Below are 17,314 nucleotides of genomic sequence, written 5' to 3' on the forward strand. Positions count from 1 at the left end.
TATACCATTCTGGGGGGCTATATACAATGCTGGGCTGTATTATACCTTGCTGTGTTTTTTTTATACCATTCTGGGGGGGCCATATACAATGCTGGGCTGTATTATACCATGGTGGGCTATATACCATGGTGGGTTGTATACCATGTGTTGCTGGGCTATACACTTTGCGGCTGTGTTATATACCATGGGGGTACATTTTACATTATATTCTATAAGGGAAGGCTGTTATATAATATGGGGGGGCTACATTATATTCTATGGGGAGGTGGGCTGTATTATATTCTATTTGTATATTCTATTTGGGGCTACATTATATTCTATAGGGGGGCTGTATTTATTATATTCTATGGAGGGGCTACATTATACTATATAAGGGGCTGCATTATATCCTATGAGGGGGTTGCCATATATTCTATGGAGGGGCTGCATTATACTATATGGTGGGGGGACTGCATTATATTCTCTGGGGGGTTACATTATAATCTATACAGATATTCTATCCAGCGCTGCATAGACTCAATATTAGATAACAAATAACTTTGTTGCCCTATGAAGGGGGGGGGCGAAAAATTTCTTGCACAGGGGCCCAGTACAGTCTATGTCGCCCCTGCACTAGTGTGAATGCAGCCCCTAACCAGGAGCCCCCATACATGCTCCCAATACATTTTATTATCATTACCACAGCATAGCACAGGGCACAAGCCCTTCTAGTGAGGCAGGAAAGACCACTGTATGACAGAGCAGTGTGCGGGCATAGTCTATATTATGTCTGCAGACTGGTCCCATACAGCACATCCCTCGCTTCCGAGCACGCTCAGTGCCGCAGAACGGATTCCTGCACCCGGAAGCACATGGACCCGTGTTGTCCTGGATCTGTGCTCCATAGAGCTCCATGTTAATTCCAGACGTGTAGCTGTAGATCCGTGCTTCTCTCTGTGCCTGCGTGTTTTTCAGATGACACAAAACTGCAACAAGTTGCGTTTTTGTGCATCTGATAAAATATGCAGACATGCGGATCTGTGGGAAAACGGTGACATCTGGATGCACACGCAAGTCCCATCCGTCACCACTGAAAGGCAATGGAGACGAAAACGAATCCGTGTGCAGCCAAAATATGCAAGTGTGACGCCAGCGTAACCCTATATAATGATTGGAGCTGGACCTAGATCTCTCCACAGGTTTTACCTAAAATCACTTTATATTACTTCCCCTACCCTTAGGGCTCACACTCACTAGCGAGAGACTCGGACGATTCTTGTGCGAGTCTCACGCATGGAAACCTGGCACTGCCTCCGGCACTCGGACTGGAGCGCTCAGCTGCATAGTAGTACATGTAACCGCACGCTCCGGTCCGAGTGCTGGCGGCAGTGCCAGGTTTCCATGCGTGAGACTTGCACGAGAATCACGTGCGTCTCTCACAAGTGAGTGTGATCCGTTAGCAGCAACACCTGCCGTCGTCTGTCCTCCTCCCTGTAGTGTTGTCCTGAATCCTCCTGGCCCTGCGTTCAGCGGGATCGTTACATAGCAGCACCAACGCTCCAATGCTGGACTGTATCATACCATGCTGGGCTGTATCATACCATGCTGGAGGGACTATATACCATGCTGAGGTGGCTATATACCATTCTGGGCTGTATTATACCATGCTGGAGGGGCTATATACCATGATGGGCTGTATTATACCATGCTGGGGGGGCTATATATCATGCTGGGGGGCTATATACCATGCTGGGCTGTATTATACCATACTGGGCTGTATTATACCATGCTGGGGGGGCTATATACCATGCTGGGCTGTATTATACCATGCTGGGGGGCTATATACCAAGTTGTGCTGTATTAGACCATGATGGGCTGTATCATACCATGCTGGGGGGCTATATACCATGCTGGGCTGTATTATACTATGCTGGGGGGTTATACACCATGCTGGGGGGGCTATATACCATGCTGGGCTGTATTATACCATGCTGGGGGGCTATATACCAAGCTGTGCTGTATTAGACCATGCTGGGCTGTATTATACCATGCTGGGGGGCTATATACCATGCTGGGCTTTATTGTACCATGCTGGGGGGGGCTATATACCATGCTGGGCTGTATTAAACCATGCTGGGGGGGCTATATACCATGCTGGGCTGTATTATACCATTCTGGGGGGCTATATACCATGATGGGCTGTATTATACCATGCTGGGGGGCTATATACCATGCTGGGCTGTATCATACCATGCTGGGCTGTATTATACCATGCTGGAGGGCTATATACCATGCTGGGCTGTATTATACCATGCTGGGGGGCTATATACCATGATGGGCTGTATTATACCATGCTGGGGAGGCTATATACCATGCTGGGCTGTATTATACCATGCTGGGGGGCTATATACCATGCTGGGCTGTATTATACCATGCTGTGGGGCTATATACCATGCTGGGCTGTATTATACCATACTGGGGGGCTATATTCCATGTTGGACTGTATTATACCATACTGAGGGGGCTATGTACCATGCTGGGCTGTATTATACCATGCTGGGGGCCTATATACCATGCTGGGCTGTATTATACCATGCTGGGGGGCTATATACCATGCTGGGCTGTATGATACCATGCTGGGGGGCTATATACCATGCTGGGCTGTATCGTGCCATGCTGGGGGGGCTATATACCATGCTGGGCTGTATTATACCATGCTGGAGGGCTATATTCCATGCTGGGCTGTATTATACCATGCTGGAGGGGCTATATACCATGCTGGGCTGTATTATACCATGCTGGGTGGGCTATATACCATACTGGACTGTATTATGCCATGCTGGGGGGCTATATACCATGCTGGGCTGTATTATACCATGCTGGGGGGCTATATACCATGCTGGGCTGTATTATACCATGCTAGGGGGCTATATACCACGCTGGGCTGTATTGTACCATGCTGGGGGGGCTATATACCATGCTGGGGGGCTATATACCATGCTGGGCTGTATTGTACCATGCTGGGCTGTATTATACCATGTTGGGGGGGCTATATAACATGCTGGGCCGTATTATACCATTCTGGGGGGCTATATACAATGCTGGGCTGTATTATACCTTGCTGTGTTTTTTTATACCATTCTGGGGGGGCCATATACCATGCTGGGCTGTATTATACCATGGTGGGCTATATACCATGCTGGGCTGTATTATACCATGCTGGGGGGCTATATACCATGCTGGGCTGTATTGTACCATGCTGGGCTGTATTATACCATGCTGGGGGGGCTATATAACATGCTGGGCCGTATTATACCATTCTGGGGGGCTATATACAATGCTGGGCTGTATTATACCTTGCTGTGTTTTTTTTATACCATTCTGGGGGGGCCATATACAATGCTGGGCTGTATTATACCATGGTGGGCTATATACCATGGTGGGTTGTATACCATGTGTTGCTGGGCTATACACTTTGCGGCTGTGTTATATACCATGGGGGTACATTTTACATTATATTCTATAAGGGAAGGCTGTTATATAATATGGGGGGGCTACATTATATTCTATGGGGAGGTGGGCTGTATTATATTCTATTTGTATATTCTATTTGGGGCTACATTATATTCTATAGGGGGGCTGTATTTATTATATTCTATGGAGGGGCTACATTATACTATATAAGGGGCTGCATTATATCCTATGAGGGGGTTGCCATATATTCTATGGAGGGGCTGCATTATACTATATGGTGGGGGGACTGCATTATATTCTCTGGGGGGTTACATTATAATCTATACAGATATTCTATCCAGCGCTGCATAGACTCAATATTAGATAACAAATAACTTTGTTGCCCTATGAAGGGGGGGGGGCGAAAAATTTCTTGCACAGGGGCCCAGTACAGTCTATGTCGCCCCTGCACTAGTGTGAATGCAGCCCCTAACCAGGAGCCCCCATACATGCTCCCAATACATTTTATTATCATTACCACAGCATAGCACAGGGCACAAGCCCTTCTAGTGAGGCAGGAAAGACCACTGTATGACAGAGCAGCGTGCGGGCATAGTCTATATTATGTCTGCAGACTGGTCCCATACAGCACATCCCTCGCTTCCGAGCACGCTCAGTGCCGCAGAACGGATTCCTGCACCTGGAAGCAGATGGATCCTTGTTGTCCTGGATCCGTGCTCCATAGAGCTCCATGTTAATTCCAGACGTGTAGCTGTAGATCCGTGCTTCTCTCTGTGCCTGCGTGTTTTTCAGATGACACAAAACTGCAACAAGTTGCGTTTTTGTGCATCTGATAAAATATGCAGACATGCGGATCTGTGGGAAAACGGTGACATCTGGATGCACACGCAAGTCCCATCCGTCACCACTGAAAGGCAATGGAGACGAAAACGAATCCGTGTGCAGCCAAAATATGCAAGTGTGACGCCAGCGTAACCCTATATAATGATTGGAGCTGGACCTAGATCTCTCCACAGGTTTTACCTAAAATCACTTTATATTACTTCCCCTACCCTTAGGGCTCACACTCACTAGCGAGAGACTCGGACGATTCTTGTGCGAGTCTCACGCATGGAAACCTGGCACTGCCTCCGGCACTCGGACTGGAGCGCTCAGCTGCATAGTAGTACATGTAACCGCACGCTCCGGTCCGAGTGCTGGTGGCAGTGCCAGGTTTCCATGCGAGAGACTCGTACGAGAATCACGTGCGTCTCTCACAAGTGAGTGTAATCCGTTAGCAGCAACACCTGCCGTCGTCTGTCCTCCTCCCTGTAGTGTTGTCCTGAATCCTCCTGGCCCAGCGGTCAGCGGGATCGTTACATAGCGGCACTAACGCTGTAACGGATGAGGTAGCGCCCCCACAAATGCTGCAGACCGCGCTCCAGGGGGCGTCATGGAGTAACGCATCAGGCCGATTTAGGATGCGTTAGTAGCATTGCGGCCAATGGGGGCGCTACCTCACCCGTTACAGCGTTAGTGCCGCTATGTAACGATCCCGTTGATCGCAGGGCCATAAACCCAATGTGAACCCGGCCTAACACTATGAGAAGATGATATACCAAACAATGTGCGGAGCCTCTCCTCCTACACACACCATATACTGTATGTATACGGCAGGGAGGAGGGGCCAGGAGAGTGGAGCTTTATTTGGGACTAAGGGTGTGTGCGCACGCTGCGGATCCGCAGCAGTTTTTGCTGCGGTGTACAGTACCATTATTCCCTATGGGAATCCAAAACCGCAGTGCAGACGGTGCAGATTTTTCCGCGCGGTTTTTCTGCGCTTTTGAAACCGCAGAAAGAATTGACATGTCAATTCTTTCTGCGGATTCCGCTGCGGTTTGCCATCTCCTCCATTGAGGAGATGAGAAACCGCAGGGCAAAACCGCAGAGCAATCCGCAGGTAAAACCGCAGGTCTACTGACCTGCAGATTTACCTGCGGATTTTACTAAATCCGCGTGGCCAAATCCGCATCCCAATCCGCAGCGTGTGCACGTAGCCTTAAGGTAACGCACAGGTCACTGCAGATGATGATGATGACAATGTGCTGCGTCCCTCCTCTCACACACAGTCACACACTATATATGCCATGGAGGAACTGGCAGGATATATTTGGGACTGAAGGGTTAACTCGCGTGCATTTATTCACATCTCCTCCTCTCCTGACCGCTCCTCCCCCAGATGAGTCAGTCTGGATTCATTGTTTCCAGGCGCCAGAAAAAAAAAAATAAAGGCTCGTTCACCCTGCAGAGCCGGCTCATTTCGTTCACAGCAGGGAGCCGGCTCTGTATCGGATCGTTCACGAACGACACATCATGTCTTCTGCTGTCACTGAGCTCCAGTGCTTGACAAGCGCGCAGCAAGGAATAAGGCAACATGGCGGCCGTGCCCGGGGGAGCCTGACAGAGTGGAGGAGCAGAGCATGAACACCGTACAGAAGGTGAGCCGAGCTGAGGTAGAGGAGGTACTGAGAGGCTGCGTGTAGTGACGGGAGACTGCACCGAGTGCGCAATGTGCAGGCGCCTGACAGGGGAGGACACTCCTCATGTGCATAAGCCCGGACCACTTATGTGTACAGTGATGGAGGACCACCTCTGTATGTGTCTATATACAGTCATAAGGGAGGACCACCTCTGTGTGTGTACAATGATGAGGGAGGACCACCTCAGTGTGTGTACAATGATGAGGGAGGACCACCTCTGTGTGTGTACAATGATGAGGGAGGACCACCTCTGTGTGTGTGTATACAATGATGAGGGAGGACCACCTCTGTGTGTGTACAATGATGAGGGAGGACCACCTCAGTGTGTGTACAATGATGAGGGAGGACCACCTCTGTGTCTATATACAATGATGAGGGAGGACCACCTCTGTGTCTATATACAATGATGAGGGAGGACCACCTCAGTGTGTGTACAATGATGAGGGAGGACCACCTCTGTGTCTATATACAATGATGAGGGAGGACCACCTCTGTGTCTATATACAATGATGAGGGAGGACCACCTCTGTGTGTGTCTATATACAGTCATAAGGGAGGACCACCTCTGTGTGTGTACAATGATGAGGGAGGACCACCTCTGTGTCTATATACAATGATGAGGGAGGACCACCTCTGTGTCTATATACAATGATGAGGGAGGACCACCTCTGTGTGTGTCTATATACAGTCATAAGGGAGGACCACCTCTGTGTGTGTACAATGATGAGGGAGGACCACCTCTGTGTGTGTACAATGATGAGGGAGGACCACCTCTGTGTCTATATACAATGATGAGGGAGGACCACCTCTGTGTCTATATACAATGATGAGGGAGGACCACCACTGTGTGTGTATATATACAATGATGAGGGAGGACCACCTCTGTGCGTATATATACAGTGATGAGGGAGGACCACCTCTGTGTCTATATACAATGATGAGGGAGGACCACCTCTGTGTGTGTGTATACAATGATGAGGAAGGACCACCTCTGTGTGTGTACAATGATGAGGAAGGACCACCTCTGTGTGTGTACAATGATGAGGGAGGACCACCTCTGTGTCTATATACAATGATGAGGGAGGACCACCTCTGTGTCTATATACAATGATGAGGGAGGACCACCTCTGTGTCTATATACAATGATGAGGGAGGACCACCACTGTGTGTGTATATATACAATGATGAGGGAGGACCACCTCTGTGCGTATATATACAGTGATGAGGGAGGACCACCTCTGTGCGTATATATACAATGATGAGGGAGGACCACCTCTGTGCGTATATATACAATGATGAGGGAGGACCACCTCTGTGTGTTTATATACAGTGATGAGGGAGGACCACCTCTGTGTGTTTATATACAGTGATGAGGGAGGACCACCTCTGTGCGTATATATACAGTGATGAGGGAGGACCACCTCTGTGCGTATATATACAATGATGAGGGAGGACCACCTCTGTGTGTTTATATACAGTGATGAGGGAGGACCACCTCTGTGTGTGTATACAGTGATGAGGGAGGACCACCTCTGTGTATATATACAAGGATGAGGGAGGACCACCACTGTGTGTATATATACAATGATGAGGGAGGACCACCTCTGTGTGTGTACAATGATGAGGGAGGACCACCTCTGTGTATATATACAATGATGAGGGAGGACCACCACTGTGTGTATATATACAATGATGAGGGAGGACCACCTCTGTGTGTATATATACAATGATGAGGGAGGACCACCTCTGTGTGTTTATATACAGTGATGAGGGAGGACCACCTCTGTGCGTATATATACAATGATGAGGGAGGACCACCTCTGTGCGTATATATACAATGATGAGGGAGGACCACCTCTGTGCGTTTATATACAGTGATGAGGGAGGACCACCTCTGTGTGTGTATACAGTGATGAGGGAGGACCACCTCTGTGTATATATACAATGATGAGGGAGGACCACCACTGTGTGTATATATACAATGATGAGGGAGGACCACCTCTGTGTGTGTACAATGATGAGGGAGGACCACCTCTGTGTATATATACAATGATGAGGGAGGACCACCTCTGTGTGTATATATACAATGATGAGGGAGGGACCACCTCTGTGTATATATACAATGATGAGGGAGGACCACCTCTGTGTGTATATATACAATGATGAGGGAGGACCACCTCTGTGTGTATATATACAATGATGAGGGAGGACCACCTCTGTGTGTATATACAGTGATGAGATAGGACCACCTCTGTATGTGTCTATATACAGTGATGAGGGAGGACCACCTCTGTGTGTATATATACAGTGATGAGGGAGGACCACCTCTGTGTATACAGTGATGCGGGAGGACCATCTGTGTGTGTATACAGTGATGATGGAGGACCACCTCTGTGTGTATACAGTGATGAGGGAGGACCATCTCTGTGCGTATATATACGGTGATGAGGGAGGACCATCTCTGTGCGTATATATACGGTGATGAGGGAGGACCACCTCTGTGTGTATATACAGTGATGAGATAGGACCACCTCTGTATGTGTCTATATACAGTGATGAGGGAGGACCACCTCTGTGTGTATATATACAGTGATGAGGGAGGACCACCTCTGTGTGTGTGTATACAATGATGAGGGAGGACCACCTCTGTGTGTATACAGTGATGATGGAGGACCACCTCTGTGTGTATACAGTGATGATGGAGGACCACCTCTGTGTGTATACAGTGATGAGGGAGGACCATCTGTGTGTGTATACATTGATGATGGAGGATCACCTCTGTGTGTATACAGTGATGAGGGAGGACCATCTCTGTGCGTATATATACAGTGATGAGGGATGACCACCTCTGTGTGTGTATATACACAGTGATGAGGGAGGACCACCTCTGTGCGTATATACAGTGATGAGGGAGGACCACCTCTGTGTGTGTATACAATGATGAGGGAGGACCACCTCTGTATATATACAGTGATGAGGGAAGACCACCTGTGTGTGTATACAGTGATGAGGGAGGACCACCTCTGTGTGTGTATATACACAGTGATGAGGGAGGACCACCTCTGTGTGTGTATATACACAGTGATGAGGGAGGACCACCTCTGTGTGTGTATATACACAGTGATGAGGTAGGACCACCTCTGTGTGTATATACACAGTGATGAGGGAGGACCACCTCTGTGCGTATATATACAGTGATGAGGGAGGACCACCTCTGTGTGTATACAGTGATGAGGGAGGACCACCTGTGTGTGTATATATACAGTGATGAGGGAGGACCACCTCTGTGTGTGTGTGTGTGTGTGTGTGTGTGTGTGTATATATACAGTGATGAGGGAGAACCACCTCTGTGTATATATACAATGATGAGGGAGGACCACCACTGTGTGTATATATACAATGATGAGGGATGACCACATCTGTGTGTGTGTGTATACAATGATGAGGGATGACCACCTCTGTGTGTGTGTGTGTATACAATGATGAGGGAGGACCACCTCTGTGTGTGTGTGTGTATACAATGATGAGGGATGACCACCTCTGTGTGTGTGTATACAATGATGAGGGAGGACCACCTCTGTGTGTATATATATACAGTGATGAGGGAGGACCACCTCTGTGTGTGTGTGTATACAATGATGAGGGAGGACCACCTCTGTGTGTATACAGTGATGATGGAGGACCACCTCTGTGTGTATACAGTGATGATGGAGGACCACCTCTGTGTGTATACAGTGATGATGGAGGACCACCTCTGTGTATACAGTGATGAGGGAGGACCATCTGTGTGTGTATACATTGATGATGGAGGATCACCTCTGTGTGTATACAGTGATGAGGGAGGACCATCTCTGTGCGTATATATACAGTGATGAGGGATGACCACCTCTGTGTGTGTATATACACAGTGATGAGGGAGGACCACCTCTGTGCGTATATATATACAGTGATGAGGGAGGACCACCTCTGTGTGTGTATACAATGATGAGGGAGGACCACCTCTGTATATATACAGTGATGAGGGAAGACCACCTGTGTGTGTATATACACAGTGATGAGGGAGGACCACCTCTGTGTGTGTATATACACAGTGATGAGGGAGGACCACCTCTGTGTGTGTATATACACAGTGATGAGGGAGGACCACCTCTGTGTGTGTATATACACAGTGATGAGGGAGGACCACCTCTGTGTGTGTATATACACAGTGATGAGGGAGGACCACCTCTGTGTGTATATACACAGTGATGAGGGAGGACCACCTCTGTGTATATATACAATGATGAGGGAGGACCACCTATGTGTGTGTATACAATGATGAGGGAGGACCACCTCTGTGTGTATATATACAATGATGAGGGAGGACCACCTCTGTGTGTATATATACAATGATGAGGGAGGACCACCTCTGTGTGTGTATATATACAGTGATGAGGGAGGACCACCTCTGTGTGTATATACAGTGATGAGGGAGGACCACCTGTGTGTGTATACAGTGATGAGGGAGGACCATCTGTGTGTGTGTATACAATGATGAGGGAGGACCACCTCTGTGTCTATACAGTGATTAGGGAGGGCCACTTCTGTGTGTATACAGTGATGAGGGAGGACCACCTCTGTGTCTATACAGTGATGAGGGAGGACCACCTCTGTGTGTATACAGTGATGAGGGAGGACCACCTCTGTATGTGTATACAGTGATGAGGGAGGACCACCTCTGTATGTTTATAGAGTGATGAGGGAGGACCACGTGTGTGTTTACAGTGATGAGGGAGGACCACCTCTGTTTGTATACAGTGATGAGGGAGGACCACCTCTGTGCGTATATATACAGCGATGAGGGAGGACCACCTCTGTGTTTATACAGTGATGAGGGAGGGCCATCTCTGTGTTTATACAATGATGAGGGAGGACCACCTCTGTGTGTATACACTACAGTGATGAAGGAGGACCTCCTCTGTATGTGTATATATACAGTGATGAGGGAGGACCACCTCTGTTTGTGTATATATACAGTCATGTGGGAGGACCACCTCTGTGAGTATATATACAGTGATGAGGGAGGACCCCATCTGTGGATATACAGTGATGAGGGAGGACCCCATCTGTGGATATACAGTGATGAGGGAGGACCCCATCTGTGGATATACAGTGATGAGGGAGGACCCCATCTGTGGATATACAGTGATGAGGGAGGACCCCATCTGTGGATATACAGTGATGAGGGAGGACCCCATCTGTGGATATACAGTGATGAGGGAGGACCCCATCTGTGGATATACAGTGATGAGGGAGGACCACCTCTGTGGATATACAGTGATGAGGGAGGACCCCATCTGTGCGTATACAGTGATGAGGGAGGACCACCTCTGTGTTTATACAGTGATGAGGGAGGACCACCTCTGTGTGTAAACAGTGATGAGGGAGGACCACCTCTGTATGTGTATATATACAGTGATGAGGAATGACCACCTCTGTATGTGTATATATACAGTGATGAGGGAGGACCACCTCTGTGGGTATATATACAGTGATGAGGGAGGACCACCTCTGTGTGTATACGGTGATGAGCGTGGACCACCTCTGTGGGTATATAGTGATGAGGCAGGACCACCTCTGTGTGTGTATACAATGATGAGGTAGGACCATCTATGTATGTATATATACAGTGATGAGGAAGGACCACGTCTGTGTGTATACAGTGATGAGGGAGGACCACATCTGTGTGTGTACAGTGATGAGGGAGAACTTCCTGTGTGTATACATTGATGAGGGAGGACCACCTCTATTTGTATTTATACAGTGATGAGGGAGGACCACATCTGTATGTGTACAGTGATGAGGGAGGACCACCTCTTTGTGTATATACAATGATGAGGGAGGACCACCTCTATGTGTATACAGTGATGAGGGAGGACCACCTCTGTGTGTATACAGTGATGAGGGAGGACCACCTCTGTGTGTTTATATACAGTGATGAGGGAGGACCACCTCTGTGTGTGTATATATACAGTGATGAGGGAGGACCACCTCTGTGTGTATATATACAGTGATGAGGGAGGACCACCTCTGTGTGTTTATATACAATGATGAGGGAGGACCACCTCTGTGTGTATATATACAGTGATGAGGGAGGACCACCTCTGTGTGTATATATACAATGATGAGGGAGGACCACCTCTGTGTGTATATATACAGTGATGAGGGAGGACCACCTCTGTGTGTATATATACAATGATGAGGGAGGACCACCTCTGTGTGTATATACAGTGATGAGGGAGGACCAGCTGTGTGTGTGTATACAATGATTAGGGAGGACCACCTCTGTGTCTATACAGTGATAAGGGAGGGCCACTTCTGTGTGTATACAGTGATGAGGGAGGACACCTCTGTGTGTGTCTATACAGTGATGAGGGAGGACCACCTCTGTATGTGTACAGTGATGAGGGAGGACCACCTCTGTGTCTATATACAATGATGAGGGAGGACCACCACTGTGTGTATATATACAATGATGAGGGATGACCACATCTGTGTGTGTGTGTATACAATGATGATGGATGACCACCTCTGTGTGTGTGTATACAATGATGATGGAGGACCACCTCTGTGTGTGTACAATGATGAGGGAGGACCACCTCTGTGTGTTTATATACAGTGATGAGGGAGGACCACCTCTGTGCGTATATATACAATGATGAGGGAGGACCACCTCTGTGTGTTTATATACAGTGATGAGGGAGGACCACCTCTGTTTGTATACAGTGATGAGGGAGGACCACCTCTGTGTGTATATATACAATGATGAGGGAGGACCACCTCTGTGTGTATATACAGTGATGAGGGAGGACCACCTGTGTGTGTATACAGTGATGAGGGAGGACCAGCTGTGTGTGTGTATACAATGATTAGGGAGGACCACCTCTGTGTCTATACATTGATAAGGGAGGGCCACTTCTGTGTGTATACAGTGATGAGGGAGGACACCTCTGTGTGTGTCTATACAGTGATGAGGGAGGACCACCTCTGTATGTGTACAGTGATGAGGGAGGACCACCTCTGTGTCTATATATAATGATGAGGGAGGACCACCACTGTGTGTATATATACAATGATGAGGGATGACCACATCTGTGTGTGTGTGTATACAATGATGAGGGATGACCACCTCTGTGTGTGTGTATACAATGATGATGGAGGACCACCTCTGTGTGTGTACAATGATGAGGGAGGACCACCTCTGTGTGTTTATATACAGTGATGAGGGAGGACCACCTCTGTGCGTATATATACAATGATGAGGGAGGACCACCTCTGTGTGTTTATATACAGTGATGAGGGAGGACCACCTCTGTTTGTATACAGTGATGAGGGAGGACCACCTCTGTGTGTATATATACAGTGATGAGGGAGGACCACCTCTGTGTGTATATATACAATGATGAGGGAGGACCACCTCTGTGTGTATATATACAATGATGAGGGAGGACCACCTCTGTGTGTATATACAGTGATGAGGGAGGACCACCTGTGTGTGTATACAGTGATGAGGGAGGACCATCTGTGTGTGTGTATACAATGATGAGGGAGGACCACCTCTGTGTCTATACAGTGATTAGGGAGGGCCACTTCTGTGTGTATACAGTGATGAGGGAGGACACCTCTGTGTGTGTCTATACAGTGATGAGGGAGGACCACCTCTGTGTCTATACAGTGATGAGGGAGGACCACCTCTGTGTGTATACAGTGATGAGGGAGGACCACCTCTGTATGTGTATACAGTGATGAGGGAGGACCACCTCTGTGTGTATACAGTGGTGAGGGAGGACCACCTCTGTATGTTTATAGAGTGATGAGGGAGGACCACGTGTGTGTTTACAGTGATGAGGGAGGACCACCTCTGTTTGTATACAGTGATGAGGGAGGACCACCTCTGTGCGTATATATACAGCGATGAGGGAGGACCACCTCTGTGTTTATACAGTGATGAGGGAGGGCCATCTCTGTGTTTATACAATGATGAGGGAGGACCACCTCTGTGTGTATACACTACAGTGATGAAGGAGGACCTCCTCTGTATGTGTATATATACAGTGATGAGGGAGGACCACCTCTGTTTGTGTATATATACAGTCATGTGGGAGGACCACCTCTGTGAGTATATATACAGTGATGAGGGAGGACCCCATCTGTGGATATACAGTGATGAGGGAGGACCCCATCTGTGGATATACAGTGATGAGGGAGGACCCCATCTGTGGATATACAGTGATGAGGGAGGACCCCATCTGTGGATATACAGTGATGAGGGAGGACCCCATCTGTGGATATACAGTGATGAGGGAGGACCCCATCTGTGCGTATACAGTGATGAGGGAGGACCACCTCTGTGTGTATACAGTGATGAGGGAGGACCACCTCTGTGTGTATACAGTGATGAGGGAGGACCGCCTCTGTGTGTATACAGTGATGAGGGAGGACCACCTCTGTGTGTATACAGTGATGAGGGAGGACCACCTCTGTGTGTATACAGTGATGAGGGAGGACCACCTCTGTGGATATACAGTGATGAGGGAGGACCCCATCTGTGCGTATACAATGATGAGGGAGGACCACCTCTGTGTTTATACAGTGATGAGGGAGGACCACCTCTGTGTGTAAACAGTGATGAGGGAGGACCACCTCTGTATGTGTATATATACAGTGATGAGGGATGACCACCTCTGTATGTGTATATATACAGTGATGAGGGAGGACCACCTCTGTGGGTATATATACAGTGATGAGGGAGGACCACCTCTGTGTGTATACGGTGATGAGCGTGGACCACCTCTGTGGGTATATAGTGATGAGGCAGGACCACCTCTGTGTGTGTATACAATGATGAGGTAGGACCATCTATGTATGTATATATACAGTGATGAGGAAGGACCACGTCTGTGTGTATACAGTGATGAGGGAGGACCACATCTGTGTGTGTACAGTGATGAGGGAGAACTTCCTGTGTGTATACATTGATGAGGGAGGACCACCTCTATTTGTATTTATACAGTGATGAGGGAGGACCACATCTGTATGTGTACAGTGATGAGGGAGGACCACCTCTTTGTGTATATACAATGATGAGGGAGGACCACCTCTATGTGTATACAGTGATGAGGGAGGACCACCTCTGTGTGTATACAGTGATGAGGGAGGACCACCTCTGTGTGTTTATATACAGTGATGAGGGAGGACCACCTCTGTGTGTTTATATACAGTGATGAGAGAGGACCACCTCTGTGTGTATATATACAGTGATGAGGGAGGACCACCTCTGTGTGTATATATACAGTGATGAGGGAGGACCACCTCTGTGTGTTTATATACAATGATGAGGGAGGACCACCTCTGTGTGTATATACAGTGATGAGGGAGGACCACCTCTGTGTGTGTATATATACAGTGATGAGGGAGGACCACCTCTGTGTGTATATATACAATGATGAGGGAGGACCACCTCTGTGTGTATATACAGTGATGAGGGAGGACCACCTGTGTGTGTATACAGTGATGAGGGAGGACCAGCTGTGTGTGTGTATACAATGATTAGGGAGGACCACCTCTGTGTCTATACAGTGATAAGGGAGGGCCACTTCTGTGTGTATACAGTGATGAGGGAGGACACCTCTGTGTGTGTCTATACAGTGATGAGGGAGGACCACCTCTGTATGTGTACAGTGATGAGGGAGGACCACCTCTGTGTCTATATACAATGATGAGGGAGGACCACCACTGTGTGTATATATACAATGATGAGGGATGACCACATCTGTGTGTGTGTGTATACAATGATGAGGGATGACCACCTCTGTGTGTGTGTATACAATGATGATGGAGGACCACCTCTGTGTGTGTACAATGATGAGGGAGGACCACCTCTGTGTGTTTATATACAGTGATGAGGGAGGACCACCTCTGTGCGTATATATACAATGATGAGGGAGGACCACCTCTGTGTGTTTATATACTGTGATGAGGGAGGACCACCTCTGTGCGTATATATACAATGATGAGGGAGGACCACCTCTGTGTGTTTATATACAGTGATGAGGGAGGACAACCTCTGTGCGTATATATACAATGATGAGGGAGGACCACCTCTGTGTCTTTATATACAGTGATGAGGGAGGACCACCTCTGTGCGTATATATACAATGATGAGGGAGGACCACCTCTGTGTGTTTATATACAGTGATGAGGGAGGACCACCTCTGTGTTTATATACAATGATGAGGGAGGACCACCACTGTGTGTATATATACAATGATGAGGGAGGACCACCTCTGTGTGTGTACAATGATGAGGGAGGACCACCTCTGTGTATATATACAATGATGAGGGAGGACCACCTCTGTGTGTGTATATATACAATGATGAGGGATGACCACCTCTGTGTCTATACAGTGATGAGGGAGGGACCACCTCTGTGTATATATACAATGATGAGGGAGGGACCACCTCTGTGTATATATACAATGATGAGGGAGGACCACCTCTGTGTGTATATATACAATGATGAGGGAGGACCGCCTCTGTTTGTATATACAGTGATGAGATAGGACCACCTCTCTATGTGTCTATATACAGTGATGAGGGAGGACCACCTCTGTGTGTATATACACAGTGATGAGGGAGGACCACCTCTGTGTGTATATACACAGTGATGAGGGAGGACCACCTCTGTGTGTATATACACAGTGATGAGGGAGGACCACCTCTGTGCGTATATATACAGTGATGAGGGAGGACCACCTCTGTGTGTGTGTGTGTATATATACAGTGATGAGGGAGGACCACCTCTGTGTGTATATATACAATGATGAGGGAGGACCACCTATGTGTGTGTATACAATGATGAGGGAAGACCACCTCTGTGTGTATATATACAATGATGAGGGAGGACCACCTCTGTGTGTATATATACAGTGATGAGGGAGGACCACCTCTGTGTGTATATATACAATGATGAGGGAGGACCACCTCTGTGTGTATATATACAGTGATGAGGGAGGACCACCTCTGTGTGTATATATACAGTGATGAGGGAGGACCACCTGTGTGTGTATACAGTGATGAGGGAGGACCATCTGTGTGTGTTTATACAATGATGAGGGAGGACCACCTCTGTGTCTATACAGTGATTAGGGAGGGCCACTTCTGTGTGTATTCAGTGATGAGGGAGGACACCTCTGTGTGTGTCTATACAGTGATGAGGGAGGACCACCTCTGTGTGTATACAGTGATGAGGGAGGACCACCTCTGTATGTGTATACAGTGATGAGGGAGGACCACCTCTGTGT

The 17,314-nt window shown here is 47.9% G+C and overlaps 1 protein-coding gene across 4 annotated transcripts in view; it reads left to right on the forward strand.

The window, feature by feature from the left end:
- EZH1 (enhancer of zeste 1 polycomb repressive complex 2 subunit) overlaps positions 1-17,314 on the forward strand; it is a 124,976-nt gene that overhangs the window by 15,371 nt on the left and 92,291 nt on the right. Inside the window, exon 1 of one of the 4 annotated variants that reach the window (XM_073572311.1) lies at positions 5,747-5,930. The exons of 2 other annotated variants lie outside the window; for them this stretch is intronic. The gene's annotated coding sequence lies outside the window, so the exon portion shown is untranslated. Of the gene's footprint in view, positions 1-5,746; positions 5,931-17,314 lie in introns of those variants that run through there. One more of the 4 variants, XM_073572308.1, reaches the window with a different exon arrangement.

The sequence above is a fragment of the Dendrobates tinctorius genome, unplaced genomic scaffold (assembly GCF_039654945.1).
Source record: "Dendrobates tinctorius isolate UK_male_01 unplaced genomic scaffold, ASM3965494v1 ptg000032l, whole genome shotgun sequence".
NCBI lineage: Eukaryota > Metazoa > Chordata > Amphibia > Anura > Dendrobatidae > Dendrobates > Dendrobates tinctorius.